General features: G+C 44.8%; 1 protein-coding gene across 2 annotated transcripts in view; it reads left to right on the forward strand.

The window, feature by feature from the left end:
• Positions 1–20355, forward strand: part of FSTL4 (follistatin like 4) — a 1281504-nt gene that overhangs the window by 21202 nt on the left and 1239947 nt on the right. The window contains exon 1 of one of the 2 annotated variants that reach the window (XM_068273010.1): positions 17441–17547. The exons of the other annotated variant lie outside the window; for it this stretch is intronic. The gene's annotated coding sequence lies outside the window, so the exon portion shown is untranslated. Of the gene's footprint in view, positions 1–17440; positions 17548–20355 lie in introns of those variants that run through there. 2 annotated transcript variants of the gene reach the window in all.

Consider the following 20355-nt stretch of genomic DNA (forward strand, 5'->3'; position numbering starts at 1 on the left):
CCCGGTACCGGCGGATCTAGGAAGCAAAGGATGGCGGCGTGGGAGCGATCCAGGCTTATGGGGCTGGAAGAAGCCCCAGCCCAGGTATGTATGAAATCTTTTTTTCTTTTTCTATGTCCGGCGTCTCTGGTTCCCTTTAAAGGACACCTGAAGTAAGAGCGATATGGAGGCTGCCATATTTATTTCATTTTAAACAATGCACATTGCCGGGCTGTCCTGTTGATCCCCTGCCTCTGATTTATTTAGCCATAGACCCTGAGCAAACATGCAGCAGATCAGGGGTTTCTGACATTTGTTTACAATCTGACAAGTTTAGCTGCATTCTTGTTTCTGGTGTGACTAATAGTGTGTACACACTTGAAAGATTACTGACAGATCTTAGACCAATTTTACCCCCTTCCATGTAGTATGAGAGCCATACTCTACACAGTCTATTCTATTGAGCTGAACTCCCCATCAGATAAAAATCTTTGCAAGATGCTGAAAACAAGGATGCTGTACACATTCAAAAGATCGGTATCTGCACAAGATCAGTTGCTGCAAAAGATCAGTTCCTGCAAAATGCATTAATTGTCTATGATATCTGCAGATCTCATACACACCTTGTTTAACAGACATTCATCTGCAGATCAGATCCACCAGGATGGATCTTCAGATCTGCAGATGATTGTCAGATATGCTGATGAATGTCTGATGAATGTCTGCTAAACAAGGTGTGTGGCCTGGAACCCACTGAAAACCGCAAGCGCAAAACGCAACCGCTAGCGTTTTGTCTGAGCGGTTTGCAAGCGGATTCATGCGCGTTTTTGGTCGCGTTTTGCAACATTGTATTTTTTTCCCCAGCGGGTGCCTAGCGTTTTGCGTTTTGCGTTTTTATCCTGATTGGTCCTGTGAATTATTTTTCATTTTGTTACAGTGTGCTGAACCGCAAAATGCTAGCAAAACCGCTCAGTTTAGGTTTTGCTGAGCGTTTCCGCTAGTGGTTCAATACTTTACATTGAAGCGCTAACGCTCCCAAAATGCTGCACGTCCTGCGTTTGCGTTTCTGAGAAACGCAAACGCTCCTGTGGAAGTTGCCCCATCCATTAACATTAGCCCAGCGTTTTGGCAAACTGCTAGCGTATCGCAGTGCTGCCAAAACGCTGCCAAAAGCGCTCCTGTGGGTTCCAGCCCTGTATGAGGATCTGCAGATATCATAGACTATGAATGCATTTTGCAGGAACTGATCTTTTGCAGGTACTGATCTGTTGCATGTGTACAGCATCTTTGTGTGCAGCATCTTGCAAAGATTTTTTTCTGATGGGGAGTTCAGCTCCATAGAATAGACTGTGTAGGTATGGCTCTCATACTACATGGAAGGGGGTAAAATTGCATACGTTAAAAAGGGTTTTAAACGATAAGGATGAATAACGTTGAAAAAAATATTGTGCTATATTTTGTTTAAAAATAATGTTTTATAAAGTTATAAATCATTAAATAATGTGTATGAAATCGGCAATTGTAAAAACGTTAATCTTCCCTGTTTAAAAAGTGAAATGTATAATAACGTTTTATAAAAGATTAATAAGAATTTTACTAAAGCTATACCTAACCCTACTCTCCTACAGAACCCTCCCTGTACCTACCCCTAACCCCTAGACCCCCCTGGTGATGCCTAAACCTAAGACCCCCCTAGTCAGGGCCGGCCCGCTCATGAGGCGGGGTGAAACATTTGCCTCAGGCGGCAGGTCTGGGGGGGCGGCACCTGCCTGTCCATGCGCTGGGGGCCGCCCGCCGAGCTGGAGGGGTAGCGGGCAGAAAGGGGGTATTGGGCCTAGCGGCGGGGAGGGGGGTCGGAACCCCCCTCCCTCGCCTGTAGGCCCAATACCCCCTTTCTGCCCGCTACCCCTCCAGCTCGGCGCCCCCCCCCCCCCACGGCTGGGGGGGGGGCGATTTTTTCTAATTTTGCCTCAGGCGGCAAAAAGTCTAGGGCCGGCCCTGCCCCTAGTGGTGCCTAAACCTAAGACCCCCCAGGTGGTGCCTAACCCTAAGACCCCCCTGGTGGTGCCTAACCCTAACACCCCCTGTGATAAGCATTAATAACGTTTGAAAAAAGATTGTACTGTTTTTCGTTAAAAATAATGTTTTAAAAAAGATTGTGCTGTTTTTCGTTTAAAAATAATGTTTAAAAAATTATAAATCATTAAATAATGTGTAATCATGAGAAGCAGTTATAAAACAGTAAAAGTCTCTGGGCGCCGCTTGTAAAACGTTATTTTTCTCTGGCGCCCTTTTTTCCTGTTGGGCGCCCATTAAACGATATTTATTATGGGAGTGAATGGCGGCGCCCTTTTTGTCCACTTGCCTCAGGCGCCCGAATTTACTGTTTCCGGTAAAATTGGTCTGTGATCTTTCATTACTCTTTCAAGTGTGTACACACCATAAGACACTACTGCAGACAAACCGATTAGCTGGGCAGCCTGGCAACTGGTATTGTTTAAAAGGAAATAAACATGGCAGCCTTCATATCCCTCAAACCTCAGGTTCCCTTTGAGCTTCTAACAACTATGTCTTTAGAGGTAAAGTGACATCATCCATCAGCATACAATGTCATTTCAGCATCTTTGCCCAGACGTCTATAAATACAGCCAGTGGCGTAGCTAAGGAGCTGTGGGCCCCGATGCAAGTTTTAAAATGGGGCCCCCCAAGCACTATACGTAAGAATTGATACGGCGCACCAAAACCTGCCAATGGCAACTACAGTGTCAGAGGTGCAAGAAAGGCATAGGGAGCAACTTGTTAATGATTACCACTATTGAAAGCATCTATAGAAGTGATTTTTATGAGCACAGGACCTATAGAGAGCTAATACTGTAGCTGAGGGTGGGCCCTTCAGGGCCCCTCTGGTCCAAGGGCCCCGATGCGGTCGCTACCTCTGCAACCCCTATTGCTACGCCCCTGAATACAGCATGAGCTATGTAGTGTTTGCTATAATCAATATCAACATGAAAAGGTTAAGAGATGCGCAAAAATTACGGATATGCGTAATTACGCAGCCTAATTCACAATTACGCATCGTAATTGAAAAGCGAAATTTCAGGGAAAAGCGTAGTTAATTTCGTATGTAATTGTAAGCATTTAGTGGGGTATTGCAAAGCCCCCACACATGCTGTTGCTACCAATATTGCTACATATGTTTAGGAAAATAGTGGCTACAAGTTAAACAACCAATTCTTGAAAATGACCTTGTAGTTTTTGAGAAAATCAATTTTAAATATACAAAGAAAAATGTTTTTTTAAACCCATTTTTCTGAGTTTAAAAAAAAAGTTTTTCTTCCCATTATTAAAATCGATTTTCTCAAAAAAGACAAGGTCTTTTTGAAAAATTCGTTTTTTGTACCCACTATTCTCCTAAACATATGTAGCAGTTTTGGTAGCAATAGCATGTATGTTAGGGTACGTACAGACATACGATAACGATCGTTCGTTCTGAACGATGAACGATGTTAAAAGGAGGTATCGGCCGATGATCGTTTGAAGAAAGGCTACTTTGAACATCGTTCGTGTACGAACGATCTTGGAACGAGCGTTGCGTGCGCAACATGATGTATAAACTGATTTCAAACACAAGTGTTAAAAAGAACTGTTTGAGCATGTGCAAAGCTTTGAGAACGAACGATCAACGACCGATCGTTGTATAGACATTACTTTTTAAACGATGGTCGTTGGAAAAGATCTGGCAGAATGGATCGTTCTTTACCAACGACATATCTCGTTGGTCGTTCGTTTTAATGATCGTTCGTGCACTTTTTACGAACGATCGTCGGGCAATGCCGTCGGTAATGATAGTTTTAAACGACTATAGTCGCATGTCTGTACGCACCCTTATTTACCGCCAAAGTCAGCACGAAATTATGCAAATGTTATGCGTAAATTGATGCATAATTACGAATGATTATACAATAAATTTCTTTTACATATAGACGTTATTGTAAAAAAGGTACATGAAATTCCGCGTAATCGTAATTTTCTGATTACGATCCTCAGTGGTTAAGATGAGGCAGTTATACTGTAGCTATAGTGGAGGAAATCGCTCTTCTAATCCAGGCTAAACCAGATTGCCTGGAGCTTGATCTAAATGCTTTTCTCACATTTACATTTGTGTGTATTTCTTTATCACATTCAAACCATTGGAGCCACCTGGTCAGTGGTGATGGTGAAATGTTTTGAAAGATACAAAAAACACTTTTCATTTGAAACAGACTCGTTTTCCTTTAGATAGTCTCCTAGGTTTTTTTTTTCTTCCCTCGAAGGAGAGAATCATTAAAGCACTTTGCTGCATTGTTTGACATACTTATCTCTGGCCATCTTGAATCACGTTTCTTACTCATCTTACATGACCCTTAGCCCACGTCCTGCAATTTTGTTCAGCCCTGCACTTTCCGGTCTTGTTTGTCTCTCTGCCTTGTTCATCCTGTTTTCCTCTTTTTGCTGATCTTAGGTTTGTGTTGTGCTGTTGTCTGCATTTATTAGTGTGTATAACATCTGCTTTCATAGTGCTCACATTTTCACCTTGCTCTTTTGGTCTAAGGCTGCTTTCACAGTGGGACGTTACAGGCGCACATTAGAGCAGCCTGTAACACATCCCAACTCACAGTAATGAAAAATCAATGGGCTGTTCACAGTGCCCACTTTGCGTTACAGTGCAACGCTGGACGTTAAGGCTTCTTGCACACCAAGACGTTGCATTAGGTGGCACGTTAAGGTCGCATAACGTGCACCTAACACAACGTATGGTGCTGCAAGAGCCGACGGTAGAGTGAGCCGCGTTAGGCGGCTCGAGTCCTATAATGTCTCCCAGAGTGGCGCTGATTGGCCAGCGGGACCACGTGATGCGGAGCGAGACACTCCGCATCACGTGGTCCCGCCGGCCAATCAGCGCCCGCCAGTGCAGTGAATATTAAGTAGCCATGTGCGCGGCTACTGTAGCTGGCTCTCCCCGCCTCCTCTCCGCCCCCCACTGCGCATGTGCAAACAGTCTAACGCGGCTATAGCCGCTCCAACGCCGTAGCATGCTGCACTTTGCACAGAACGTGCAGCGTTACATGTAACGCAACGTGGGCTGTGTGAACAGCCCACTTGTGTTACATTGCTGTGCGTTAGGGGAGCGTTACAGGCGCACTAACGTGCGCCTGTAACGTCTTGGTGTGTAAGCAGCCTAAAAGAAAGTGCAGCATGCTGTGCGTTAATGGTGGTTTTAGCTGTGTTAGACTGTTTGCACATGCTCAGTAAGGGGAGAGTCCTATTGTTCCTAGCCACATGGCTAATTAATATTCACTGCACTGTAGTGTTGTCCAGATCATGAACGATTCGGATCTTTGTGGATCCTTTTTGTGAGTCGAATCATCCGGATCATCACAAAGAAGGATTCGGGTCACAGTGGATGTCTGGAAGAAACAGGAACTGCAGCTTCTGTGCACAAGCACAATCTTCCTGCTGCATCTCTCCCTTCCCCATTAGCACCCTCAATGTGCCTTCATTCTCCTGCACCTCTCACTCTGCTGCACCCCTGCTTCCTGCTTCCCTAGTAAAATGATTCAAAGATTTGGTTCAAAAATCAGGATCGTTTCAATGATCTGATTCGAATCATCCGAATCATTGAAAAGATCCGGACTTCCCAGGATAGCACCAAGAGCCTCATAACACGCTCAATCTGACATCCAACTTCAACACCATCATGCGTTGCGTTAGGGGCACGTTATGTGACCTTAACGTCCCCTAAAATGCAACATCTTGGTGTGAAAGAGGCCTTAAGGTACATACACACGTCGGATTTTTCCAAACGACTGGATCGTTGAAATCCAGTCTTATCAGCTGAACAACCGACCGTCCAAACAACCGGCCGTTTAGAAAAATCTGACGAGTGTACGAGCCATTATTACTGTTGTTGTTTCAGTAGAAGCGGACCTGGACTCAGAAAACTTTCTATCTGCTCTAAAAGAGTATGATAACCTTTAAAGAAAAAGTTTTCTTTGTTGCAGCTGATACAAATCCTAACAATAAATCTGCAGTGTTTTTTCTTCCTGCTTTCATGGAATCAGACATAGGCCTCTTGCACACTACATGCAATTTCTATTTTTTTATACAATACGCTTTTCGGATTCCGATTTTAAAAACAAATGTAGCAGCATGCAGTACTTTTTTTTAATCGGAATCAAAAATCGATTGTATAAAAAAATTGGAATCGCATTTAGTGTGTAAAAGGCCATAGGGTTAACATCCTGTGTTTACAAATTAGCTGCTTTGTCGAGGCAGCCAGTTGACGACACAGCTGAGAGAGAAAATTACAGTTGTGATAAGTCACAGATGAGGGTGAATTAGACAGGCCAAACTCTCTAAATACAAAGTAGACCTGAACTCTTGCATTGGATAAAAGGAAAACTGAGAAATGCACCCTGAATGTATTTAGAGTTTAGCCTGTCTAATTCTTTTCATTTGTGTCTAATCACTAGTTGTAATTTGATCCCTTGCCTGTGTCACATGACTGCCTATGGCAGAAAAGCCCATTTGAAAGCACAGACTGTAAACAAGATGTCGGCTTCCATGAATCAGGAAGTAGAAATAGTGCAGATTTATTCTAGGATTTGTATCAGGTGTAACAAAGAAATTTTTTTGTTTAAAGTTTTTATGCTGTTGTGTATCTTTTAGAGCAGAGAGGAGGTCTGAGTTCAGGTCCACTTTGGGCTGGTGCACACCAGAGCGGTTCTGGAGCATTTTTTTAAAACGCTTGCAGGGGGAAAACCGCTTGGCTAATGAAAGTGAATGGGATGGTGCACACCAGAGCGGTTTGTTTCTTTCCACAAATGCAAACTCAGGGGCTGCAGCATTTTTTCGATTTCTGATGCATTTCTGCCTCAATGTTAAAGTATAGGAAAGTAGAAAACCGCTCTGAAAAACGCTAGATCAGAGCGTTTTTTTTAATCACGTAGCTAGCCTAGCGCTAGCTACATGATAGCCGCTGTGCAGCGGCATCCCCCCACCCCTTTCGATCGCCTCCGGCGATCAGAGCAAACAGGAAATCCCATTCAAAAAACGGAATTTCCTGTTTGGCTTCCCCCATTCACGTCATAGCCTCTGAGGGAGTCCCGATCCACCCCTTAATGCAGCCTGGCGGTGATTGGCCAGGCTGCGCACGGGGTCTCGGGGGGGGGGGGGGCTCTAATGCGGCGGGTAGCGCTGAATCGGCGGCGATCGGCTCGTACACGCAGCTAGCAAAGTGCTAGCTGTGTGTAACAAAGCAAAAAATGTGGAAATCGGCCCACCAGGGGCTGAGAAATCCTCCGTGGCGGCTTACCCCGAGCTCAGCTCGGGATTATCGCCCAGGAGGTTAAAAAACCTCTAGCGTTTTGCAGATCTGCTAGAAGTTTTTGGTGTGCACTGGGCCTAAAACTGCATCCAGATGGCCGTAACTGAAATCTATCCCCTATATGTCTGCCACTGTCCCTGACGGGGCATAGCTTCAATCAGTCACTGTATTTTTCTCCAGTGAAAAAGGGAGAATATTAAAAACACGCAAAAAGCGAATGCACCAAAAATGCATGAAAAACGAAAAAGACAATCGCAAATGCATACAAAAGCGCACAACCACAATTGGAAAATGCACAGAAAAATGCAGAAACCCACAAGGCAGAAAACTCATGCTTTTCTGCACAGACACGGTTTTTGCTGCCTCACTCCATGGTGTTCTCTGGATTTTAGAAAAATGCTGCAGCATCACCCTCATGTAACTTGCTAAGGTCACCAAGGATTTATACTTTTTCTGTCCCTAGGCCAAGTATGTTGTGGCTACTCTTTCATCATGTGCAGCAGCGGCCCTCTCCAGTGGCGTAGCTAAGGAGCTGTGGGCCCCAATGCAAGTTTTACATTGGGGCCCCCCAAGCACTCTATACATAACAATTGTTACGCGCAACAAAACCTGCCAATGGCAACCACAGTGTCAGAGGTGCAAGAAAGGGGTGGGGAACAGTGTGTTAATGATTACCACTATTCTAAGCATCTATAGAAGTGATTATTACCAGCACAGGACCAATAGAGAGCTAATAATGCAGTTGAGGGAGGGCCCCTTGAAGGCCACATTTCAATCATTGGTGTGTGGTCCAGTGTAGTCAAAATGACCTTCCAGAAGAAACAAAAAGTGAGACAGGGACACCAGTAGCCCCTGATAGTGTAGTAGTATATCAAGGCTATGAAAATCCAAAAAGCAAACTAAATTATACTCACAAGTGTAGATTGCAGAAACTCGCCTCTCTGCCTTAGAGGTGCTCCCAGCAGGATACATGCTTTTTGAAGAAACTTATTTTTACTGATCTGAGGAAGTGGACTGTGATCCGCGAAACGCATTATCTACAGAGTGCCTGATTGTCCATTTAATACATTTGCTTACCTATTGTGGCTTGTCCCTTACCTTTAGAGGGAAGACAGTATTATCTTATTTTATATATACATTTTTTAGGCACCTCTTCCCTACGAGTGTTACATTTAACCCATCACTTTTCATTACAAGAAAAGCAGGCAAAGTGTTAAAGGGAATCAGAGATTGGGGCATGAAAAAGATGTTATACATACCTGGAGCTTCCTCCAGCCCCATACGCTCTGATCGATCCCACGCCGCCGTCCTCCGCTGCCTGCATCTACGAGAACCGGGTCCCGTCACTGACGTCATCGGAGCCACCTACGCAGGAGAAGTGCGCCCTCTACATATCAGTGGCTGCTGCAGTGATACGCAAACAGCGCACTTCCCTTACGCTCAGACTGGCTCCGACTGACGGCAGAGCGGGGTCCCGGCTCTCATAGCTGCGGGCAGCGGAGGTAGGCGGCGTGGGATCGATCAGAGCGTATGGGGCTGGAGGAAGCCCCAGGTATGTATAACATCTTTTTCCTGTTCATCTATGATTCCATTTAATATGGTTAGGTGTTTTTTGTTTGTTTTTTATTTTGACAGCTTCTTCCTTTAAAGCGAAAATGTAGATAGAAAATAAACACATTGTTTCACTTACCTGGGGTTTCACCAAGCCCCCAGCAGCCGTCCTGTCCCGCGCCGCTTCGCAACGAGCCTCCGTTCTCCCGCCGCCAGCTACTTTCAGTTTCGCCACCGGGCCACTGTGCCTGCACGCAGAGCAGGGACAAGGTCCTCCAGCACCCAAGGCTGAGACACCAAAGTGCGCCCCTTCATCCCTGCCACCCCAGCCGTCACACACTGATTGCTATTAGACTAAGAGGTGCCACAGGGCCCAAAACCTCCCCAACACCTTAATATCTAGTTATCTGGCTTGCAGTCACTGCTATGTATCCCCTTTTCTTATTTCTTTCTGCTTCAAACACAATTAGGAATGACAGCTGAATGAATTGTGCGCCCCCTCCTACACTGCGCCCTGAGGCTGGAGCCTCTCCAGCCTATGCCTCGGCCCGGCCCTGCCTGCACGGCTCTGACCACGCGTATCCTTTCTTCGCGTTCCCCACTATTGCAGAGGGGAACGCAAAGAAAGGATACGCTTGGCAGGGCTGCGCTGGTCTCGACTTACGGGAGCTACGAGCTGCGGGACGGAGCGGGGGCGGGAGAATGGATACTCGGGCAGGACAGGACAGCTGCTGGGGGCTTAGAGAAGCCCCAGGTAAGTGAAACAATGTGTTTATTTTCTATCTACAGTTCCGTTTAATACAGATATACTGAATTTTTAATATCACAATAGCACAACTCTCTTACTACTCTCGACTATTTCTGTAATTATAAAATAAACACTTTCTACAAATTAAACCCATATATCTGTCACCTTGCTGAAAGTATGTCCTAGCACGAAACCAATCATAAAAGTCTTCAAAAAGAGACAATTTGAAGGGGTTATTACCACAACCTAATACTAAAGGAAATAAATCAATTGCCTTGCTATAAAGTGCCACCTTTTTGTTATTGAAGTGCGGCAATCGGGCTCACATCTGAAAAGGTTGCAGCTGGGCTTTGAATTCATAAATCATCGTATAATGGAAACAGCCTCTGTTCTATAGGTGATCCATTTAGCTCCATAGCTGGCAGATATGTGGGTCAATAGCACAGAAAATTACATTTACACATTAAATATTACTATACAAAAAAGACATTCTGTGCGACTGTCCTTCAGCAGAATATAGGGAATCGGCTTCGGAAACTGCCATTTATTTATTGTTTTACTCCTATGGTACAGCCATTTAAAAGCCACCGCAACAACATATTAGTAGAATGTAATACATTATTCAGTATATCCAATTTTATGTTAATTATCCGGGTTTCACCATCACAAGCACTTCCCAATCCCATATGAATATATATTGGTATGAAATCCTGCCTTCCCAGTGATGTCACAGCCTAGGCTGTTTAGCTATGTGGAATTCTCCTCCAATTGCATTCTGGGAGACCAGGGGCCATATGCAATTAACTTTTCCACCTGTGTTTTCTGCTAGGAGATAATTTTTTCATTTTCTATTTAAAATTATTTTTCAGCACTTTGTAACTGAAAAAGTACCAGAAAGTTGGTGAAAACGTATTATCAAAATTATTTTGAGTATTTTCTTCCTTGCTGGTAGTTTTAAATGTATTGTATTGACAATTTTTAAAATATCACCTAGGAGAAAAAGCACGTGAAAAAGTGATTATTTATGCAACCATCTCCTCCTAGTGCGCTCTGAAAGACCCAGGGCCCATATGCAATTTACTTTTTCTCCTGATTTTTGTCCTAATAGAGAATTCTTCATCTTCTTATTAAAATAACCTTTCAGCACTTTGCAATTGAAAAAGTACCAAAAAGTAGGTGAAAAGGTACCATTAAAATTATTTTGAATATTTTCGTGCTTGCTGGTGGCTTAAACAGCATTTTATTGACAAATGTAAAAATATTACCTAGGAGAAAACTCAGGAGAAAAATGTAATTGCATATGGCCCCAGGTGTTGTTTCTGCTCACTTCAAAACCCACAGCAAACAAACATCCCACAGTGATGCACCTTGCCAGCAGTAAAGATGACACCACCTGTGATAAAGTCAAGAATGTAAATCAGGGTGAGGAAAGATTTTACAATAAGCAAACACTGACTAAATCATGTATTAATGAATATTGTAACATATAAGCAATTTTAGTCCATTAAGTAACATTCAGTTAAGTTCCTCTTAAAAAAAAGCTATTGAGAAAAATGAACAATTACTAGTCTGAGGACTCGGGCTCTTCTATAAGTCCACCTGTGATTTTACTCTCTTACTGGCCTGATGAAGTGAGCTTAGCCCCAAGAAATGTGTTGCAATTTTTATGAGAGTTGTATATTTGGACCAATTAAGATTCTCCTTTTTGCATTTCTGATTCCTCTTGGAGGAGGTAAGTCCACCATTGCCTCCTCTTTTAAAACTGTTTTTTTTTTTTATATTTTATTTCACTTTTGGCACCTCTGAACAATTGCTTAGCTCAGATTAAAGTCAAAATGTGACCCAAACTCAAAACTGTTCTACACAGGCTGTAAAATTGAGATATTTGGCATTAGCCAAACAAGGTGTTTATACTCAGGAAAAACAAACTGCATCCCTGGTAGGCATGCTCATTCGAATTCTGCGGAATTGACATTTCAGCACTTCCGATGGGAAATCAGCATTTCTGACCATCCCTAGTCTCTGACTACCAGCAAAACACTATGAAATATTTTTGCTCAAGGTTGAAACAAACATGTTAGGTTTTGCGATGCAGAAATGTGGATACTTATCTCGGGAGGGAGAAGCCTCAAGGACATCCAGAGGCTTCCCCTGTCCTCATCTGCCAGGCTATTCCAGCGCGGCCCACTGCAGGACGCAGTGGCACAGAGCAGATTGGACTTGTTTTTTCCTGCCAAAGCCCGATCGAGTCCAGGGTACTGCGCTTGTGTTAGCCATCGACAAGCCCTTGTTGACAGTTTTCATGTGAGGACACCGCTGGAATGGGCTGCTACAGGCGTACAGGAGAACACTTTGGAGGATCCAGAGGCTTCCCTCTCCCAAACTATCAAACCCCAATTAGGCACGTTTTTCCTTACAAGTTTCCCTTAAAGGATACTTTAACCTATAAAATAAATCCAAAACGGGGGGAACAGACATGTGTGGTGGGCTCGCCTCATGCCCAACGCTACTCCTGTTCTCCTCCGTCGCCCTCTGTTTTCATGCACAGGGTCAGATTTGTGGGCAGGCCCGAATAGGCCCGGGACTAGGGCGGGGCTTGAGCTGGGGCGGTGTTGCAGCCAACAGGAGATCAGCTGTTCCATAATTACTTGTGTGTGTTGGGATATCCTGCTGCCGCTTGAGTCTCTCTCATGCGCGCTGTGTGCTCTGACACTGGGCAGAGAGGCAGAGAGCACAACAGAGCGGGAGATTTGAAGATCAGGGCCTGGATCCCGACAGACAATCATTGCCGCCCAGCTGCCAGCTGTACTCTGACTCCTCAGAGACAATCCTCCTCCACCACCAATAAACAGTAAACAAGTCACTGAGGCAGACTGTCCTGGTACCCATCCGCGGCCACCCTGCATTAGAGTGAAAAACAGCAGCGAGGAGCAGCTGGAAGGATGGATGGCCAGGTCTAGAACAGGAGTTAGCCAGCGGTTAATGATAAAAGATCCTGGCAGGGTGCTGTGCTGACTGCAGGTGGGCAACGATCATTCCCAGGAGCCATGAGCCAGCCTGCAGGAAACTTACACATGACAAGTGTTGCCTGGCTGGCTGCAGCTTAGCTCACAGTCTACCGACATGCTCCGCCCACCTCCTCTACTTCCTGGCTGTTTCCGTGATGTTTTCTTACTGCCGGTGTTGTGTCTGATTACGCTGCCTGTGGATTTGTGCTGCCCCGCATGCGCAGTAGGAGACTGTGCGGCCACAGTTCCTATTTAATTATGCTGCTGGTGGTAAAATACTAAATATATCTGCTGGGCACACACAAGTTTGGGGGTTGGGGGCGGCGTTAGTTAACAGTTGGCCTAGGGCAGGAAAAAGTAGAAATCTGTCCCTGTCCGACCCTCCAAAGCAACTTAATGGTCGGGAGGGTCGGTGAAGACTGTGCAGGTGCTGCCCAGAGACACGTGTCCCTGATTACTCTCCCGTAGAACGGGAGGAGCGGTGGGCATGAGGAGAGCCTACCACACATGCCTGCTCCCCCCGCGTTGGATTTCTTTTACGGGCTAAGGTATCCTTTAAGTTTTCAATTTAAACTAAAGCGAGAAGGATGTGGAGGCTACCATCATTAGGACAGATATTTTAAGAAAATTGCTCCTTTTTTTTTTATAGTTTTGAAATAGGGCTACATATTTTCTAAAAAAGGCGCCAATTAGGAAAAACTTAACGAGGCTAATCAGTTTACAAATCTAGTCAATGACAGATTGGATGTAATCTCCCCGCTGTTTGATAACTTTGTAAAGAGCGTTTTTCCTCCAAAATAACTTTGTACGCAGGTGTAGAAAATGTTGTTTTCTGAATTTTAGCAGAATCGTTAAGTAATTATATGAAACAAAATCTTCCTTGTAGAACAGTGCTAGATGTGCTGTGAAATAACTTATTCAAACATTGGCCATGCTCACAGCTCGGTTTTTGTGAGAGGCTGGGGAGATCATGTCTGAAAATCTTTGCATTTTATGGTAATGTTCCATGCTGTTGCGTTTTATGTAAAAGCTTATGTGGCATGGTAAACAAAGGCTTTTTTGCTGATGATTACAAAAGATTCTGCTCATCTCTGGGAAATTCAAAACAAGATTTACAGCATGAAGGAAGAAAGAAGAAAAAGAAACATTTTGCCTTTAGCTTCTCTCTGAAGGAATGTTTGTTCCTTAAAGAACTCACGAGGTGAGTTAAAAAAAAAACAATGATTTTTACTTACCTGGGGCTTCTTCCAGCTCCTACAAGTCACGTTTGTCCCTCGCCACAGCTCTGGTCTTAACCCGTCTCCCACCAGCAGCCTCTGTAGATCGCCAAAGTCCGGATGGGCCTGCATCACCGGGAGCGTCCTGCGGCTGCACAGTACTACTGCAGTGGCCCAGTATGCTCTCGATGATGCGGGCGCACACCCGCGCATCCACAGAAGATGCCATCCCATCCGGGGGTCGGCGGTCTTCAGAGGCTGCCGGTGGGACACGGGTGAAGACCGGAGCTGTAGCAAGGGACAGATGTGACTTGTAGGGGCTGGAAGAAGCCTCAGGTAAGCAAAAATAGATTTTTTTTACTCACCTCGTGAGTCCTTGAAGATGGGGACAGAGCTTTTAAGTTGAAATGTACCCGAGATGAACCTTTGGTTATGAAACACATACTTACCTAAGAAGAGGGAAGTCTCTGGATCCTGTAGAGGCTTCCCACACTGTCCTCCAGTTCCCCATCACTGGGCACGGACCCCTTCCCCCCCCCCAAATAATGATCATATGACTTTGGAAGGGATTAGTTTGAAAGCTCCTCTGAGGTGAGGCCTAGTGCACACCGAGCGGTTTGGAAAAACGCTTGGCTAATGTATTGCAATGGGATGGTGCACACCGGCGGTTTGAGGTTTTTGCCAAGCCGCAAACGCGCCTCCTGCTGCGCGTTTGCGGTTTTCGTAAGCGTTTCGTCCTCAATGTAAAGTATAGGAAAAACGCAAACCGCTCTGAAAAACGCTACTTCAGAGCGGTTTGCCAGGCATTTTTGTTACAGAAGCTGTTCAGTAACAGCTTTTACTGTAACAATATGTGTAATCTGCTACACAAAAACGCACCCAAAACCGCTAGGTATGTTTAGAAAACCTCTCTAAACATACCTAGAATCGCTCTGAAATCAGCTCCCAAAACCGCTAGCGTATTGCGGATCTGCTAGCGGTTTTGGTGTGCACTGGGCCTAAGTCAGTGACATGACTATGTATTCTGTGTAGTGCTGCAGAATGTGTCACTACTATATAAATACATAATAATAATAATAATAATAATAATGTGGTAGGACCTTAGATCATGACTATGGTAGAGATTAGATTGTGAGCCCCTCGGAAGATAGTCAGTAACTATGTACTCTGTAAAGTGCTGCAAAATGTGTCAGTGTTATATACATATATATATAATAATAATACTATGGTAGGACAATTGACTAGGACTATGTTGGGGACTAGATTGTGAGCTACTCTGAGGACAGTACGTGACATGACTATGTACTCTGTAACAGGGGTGTTTGTAAGACTCTGGACAACAAGAGGGAATTACTGCATGCCGCGGCAAAAAAGAGCATGATCATGCCGTGGAAAGATGGTTGTGGTCATAGGTGGGGCCAAATGTACATGAACATAGCAGTGGTGCAATTTAAATATATTCAATAGGCAGTATTTCACATACATAAACCCCTCACCTGGTTTCTGTCTTGTTTTCGGCTGACTGGCCTGTGTGCTGTACTTGGCTGGCGATTATGCTGGGCTGCCTGGCTGGTTGTTATGCTATGTTGTGCTGGCCTGGCTGGTAGTGATGTTGTGTTGGCATTGCTGGCGGTGATGTTGTGCTGGACTGGCTGACGGTGATGCTGAGCTGGCCTGGCTTTGCTGGGTGACTTGCTGGCGGCTTTGCTGGGTTGTGCAATTTGCTGGGGGCTTTGCTGGGCTGGGGGCTTTACTAGGCTTTGCTTGGCTGTACGCTTTGCTGGGGCCCGGAGGCTTTACTAGGATGGGGGGGTTTGCTTTGCTGGGGCTGTGCTTTGCTGGGCTGGGGACCTGGGGCTTTGCTTGGCTGTAGACAGGTAGGTGCCCCCAGTAGAGGTTAAATAGATAGGTTCCCCCAGTATAGATTAGATAGGTAGGTTCACCCCAGTATAGGTTAGATAGGTAGGTGCCTCCAGTGTAGGTTAGATAGGTAGGTTCCTTCAGTAAGGGTTAGATAGGTAGGTGCCCCCAGTATAGGTTAGATAGGTAGGTTCCCCCAGTATAAGTTAGATAGGTAGGTGCCCTAAGTATAGGTTAGATAGGTAGGTGCCCCCAGTATAGGTTAGATAGGCATGTTCCCTCAGTATAGGTTAGATAGGTAGGTTCCCCCAGTATAGGTTAGATAGGCAGGTTCCCCCAGTATAGGTTACATAGGTAGGTGCCTCCAGTGTAGGTTAGATAGGAAGGTGTCCCGAGTAGGTGCCAGACTGAGCAGCAGGAGGGGGGTGCTGGGTGGAGCGGCGGGGGTAGCAGGCATAGTGTACTTAAAACCTCACTTTCTGATCTTGGCACACACGCACTCTCCATCTCCTTCCTACTTCCTTACTGGCATCCGTCACCTTGATAACAGCGCCCCCTGTGATGACATGCAGTCACGTCATTACAGGTGGCGCTGTAACCAAGGTGACGGATGCCGGGGGAGGAAGTAGGAAGGAGATGGAGGCTGCCTGCGGGGATCAGAAGGTGAGTTTTTAACTACACTATGCCCGCTCCCCCTCCTGCTGCTCAGTCTGGTGCCCCAGACGATTGCTTTATTCACCTGGGGCTAGAAACGGTGACAGGGCACCCAGCCATAATGGATTAGGGGCACCAGTTTCGGGGATGGTGCCCTGGATCAAACCCCCTAGGGACACCCACTGCTCTGTAAAGTGCTACAGAAATGCCACTGCTATATAAATACATAATACTAATATGGTAGGACATTATGACTACGGTAGGATTAGATTGTGAGCTCCTCTGAGGGGCAGTTTAGTGACAAGGCTATAAATACACTATACTGCCCTGTGGCACTATATACAGTACATACTAAATAATAATTCATCCCAAAAGCACAAATCTGTCCATATACTGGAAAGCAGGAATAGTACTGGCACACACCAGCTAAGGCAAAAGTGCTGAGCAAACTTCAATCTGTGAGTATGCAGCAATATATGACATAGTCATAGACTAACTTTACAGTGGCAAGAGAGACAACCTGGTGGTGATATAATGTACCTGCAGACTCACAGCAGCTGTACATTAAATAGTCCTCTACTTAGTTATCTCTGTCTTTGCCTAGCAGAATCCCTGCTCCAGCCTCAGATGCTGCCCTCAGAATACAATCACACAGCTACAGCACCCAGCAGTGAGCTAGCTGGGCCATGCAACCTCCCTACGGAGCAAAGCTGCAGGGAAACTTGCTTTCTAATTGTAAGTAGATAGCCAGCCCTGAGCTTCCAGTCCTCAGCAATAAATCAGAGTGCTGAAGCAGAGGTTGGAAGGAGGAAACCAGCAGGCAATGGGGAATGAAGCTGACACGCTGCTGGGCTTGAGGGAGAAGCTCACTAGCAGATACAGGCAGGAAAGCTGCATAGACAGAGAGCAGAACCTAGAGGCAGCCTCTGTCACTTCAAATCACGGCCTATCCCCGCCCCCCTCACTGGCTGCTCCCTCTCTATGCAGGCAGGGGGCGGGACGTCATCCACCTCACAGCCAGTCACAGCAGCACAAGCAATGCATTGTAGGTAGCTGGAGGTAGGTGGCAAGAAGTTCAGTTAAATAACATTGCCGACAAAACAGACACCACAGATATGATTCCTTTTGTACAGACTGGACTTGGCAATCCTGAAACACACACAGGTCATTGCATTCTTTTTTTATATATAATGTTGTGGTTTTTACAAAGATGAAAGAAGCACAGGGTGTCCTATGGCTGTGTCATCTATAGCCTAGGTTCTCAACGTGTGGTACGCATACCCCAGGGGGTACTTCTGATGCTTCCAGGGGGTACTCTGGCTTGATATACTTAACCAAGTATAACAAATTTAGAGTTAAATGATAAATCTTATTTAAACGACACTAATTGGTATTTTAGCTAATTAAAAACAATTGTAAATGCTTGGAAATGGTTTAGAACCAATTATCATGTACTACAATTACATATATATATTTATAAAGGGGTATTTGTGATAAGGTTTACTATGCTCGGGGGTACTTGGTGAATACATCATTTTAAAAGGGGTACATACCAATAAAATGTTGAGAAACATTGGTCTATAGCAACAGATTTATCATGGTAACTAGGGATGATCAATGAGATGCAAATTGTTCTGAAATTATGCAAATTTTTATGCAAATATATGCAGCTTGAAAAGTCCACTTTCAAGCTGCATATATGTGCATAAAAATGTGCATCAACTCAGAAGAATTTGCGTATCTCTGATTATCCCCAATCAGGTTCTCAAGCAGAATATTGCAAACTGATGGCTTGGGTTGGGGGAGAGAGTAAGAGATAGAAAGGTGTAATGTTTTGTACACATGCTAGATGGTTCTCGGCTGAGGTAATTGATAGGGGCCGCCTGTGGCTAGAATATAGCATGAGTACAGCATCCCAACCGCACCCATCACTGCCAGGGGCAGTACAGTGGCGTCATGGATAGCACTTTTGCTTTGCAGAATTGCGTCCACGGTTCAAGTTCCAGCCAGGGCACTATCTGCACAAAGTTTGTATGTTCTCCCTGTGTCTGCATGGGTTTCCTCCTGGCACTCCAGTTTCCTCTCACATCTCAAAAACAAACAGATAAGTTAATTGGCTTTCCTCTATACTGGCCCTGGACTAACATACATACAATACATTATACATACATAGACTATGGTAGAGATTAGATTGTGAGCTTCTCTGAGGGACAGTTAAGTGACAAGACAATATACTCTGTACAGGGCTGTGGAAGATGTTGGTGATATATATATTTTGTTATCCTCCCCACCCTGCCTACTATATTGTGTGTTGCTCCATTGCCCCTCCCCCTTCGCATATCAACAGGACCCATGGCTAGCCTGGAGGCTAGTGACATGTATGTACAACATCTGCCATGAACTGTCCCTTGAGGCTGCTTTCACAGTGGGGCGTTAAAGTCCCACGTTACAGCAGCCTGTAACGCAGCCCAACTCACTGCAATGATAAATCAATGGGCTGTTCACAGTGCCCACGTTGCGTTGGAGTATAACGCAGCACGTTAAATGAAAATGCAGCATGTTGTGCGTTATACTCGTATTTCGCTGCATTAGAATGTTTGCACGTGCTCAGTAATGTTTTTTTTTTTAAATGTGCCGCATGTGCCGTTTTTGTTTGATCCGTATGCATCAAAAAGTACGCATCAAGAGATGCAAAACACAGTTCAATGTAACGTCCAACTTCAAAGCTAACATCCGTTGTGTTAGGGGCACGCTATGCAACCTTAACGTTGCATCAAACGCAACGTCCAAGTGTGAAAGAGCCCTGAGGCATCAAGTCCCAATCGCTCTGGCAACATACCAAGGTTACAGCTGTATCCTTGATGAACACTTGAAGTGTGTATTGAGTTCATGTCTGGCTCATGGAGCTAATGGATGTATTTTCAATATGGTGGTATAGTGGATAGCACTCTTGCATTGCAGCACTGTGGTCCTGGATAAATCAGGGCCAGGACACTATCTGCATGGAGTTTGCATGTTCTCCCTGTGTTTGTGGGGGTCCTCTCAAAGTAATCTGGTTTCCTCTCACATCCCAAAAATATACTGATAAGTTAACTTGTTGCCGACCGCTCCACGCCAATTGACTTGAACGCGACGGCAGCCCCAGGACCACTCAACGCCAATTGGCGTGAAGTCCTGGGGGCTCTGCTCCGTCATCAGTCTCCGATCGTCGATTTCTGCTAGGAGACTGTTAGATGGGTAAACCGCCGTCTATTTACACTTTACATCGCTGCAATCTATGGCAGCGCTGTACTGGGGACAGCCGTGCAGCGAGCTCTTAAAGCTGCAGTGGCCTAATTTTTAATAAATAGCCTGGTCACTAGGGGAGTGTAAGCCTATGGTCCTGAAGAGGTTAAAGTGGTATGAGACTCAGCATTTTTTTCTTTGTTCTAAAAGATTGCTTACAGCATAAAATCTACTATCACAAAACATTGTAGCAGAACAGCATTCAAACAGTTAAAACAGCAATTTGTACATCAGTGGAAAGCTCCTTGCTTTAGTGGGCAGCTTCTGGCTGCATCCAAAGAGGTGATAACATTATCTTTTGTTTATATTCCATTGTATCCTACATTCCTAGCTTTGCTGAAATTAAACTCTCTCTGCTGTAGAAGCAGAGAGAAGAGAAGTGATCACTAGATATATTTTTATATATAAATACAGCAGCTATGCAAGAAAATGCAGTGGCAGCTTTCAGAGCACATAAACTGGGAACTTGCAATTTGTAAACAGACAATACTACTTGTGCACAAAAACAAATATGATAACTGTATAGTTAATAAAAAGTAGGAAAACATATTTTTATTGAATGTTATGAGTTTTATCCCACTTTACCCAATTCTCCCAATTGGCCTCAGGCTATGACATTGGTCTGTGACTATGGTAGGCTATGGTATTAGATTATGAGCGTATCTAATGGCCCTTTCACACTGGAGC

The sequence above is a fragment of the Hyperolius riggenbachi genome, chromosome 3 (assembly GCF_040937935.1).
Source record: "Hyperolius riggenbachi isolate aHypRig1 chromosome 3, aHypRig1.pri, whole genome shotgun sequence".
Lineage (NCBI taxonomy): Eukaryota > Metazoa > Chordata > Amphibia > Anura > Hyperoliidae > Hyperolius > Hyperolius riggenbachi.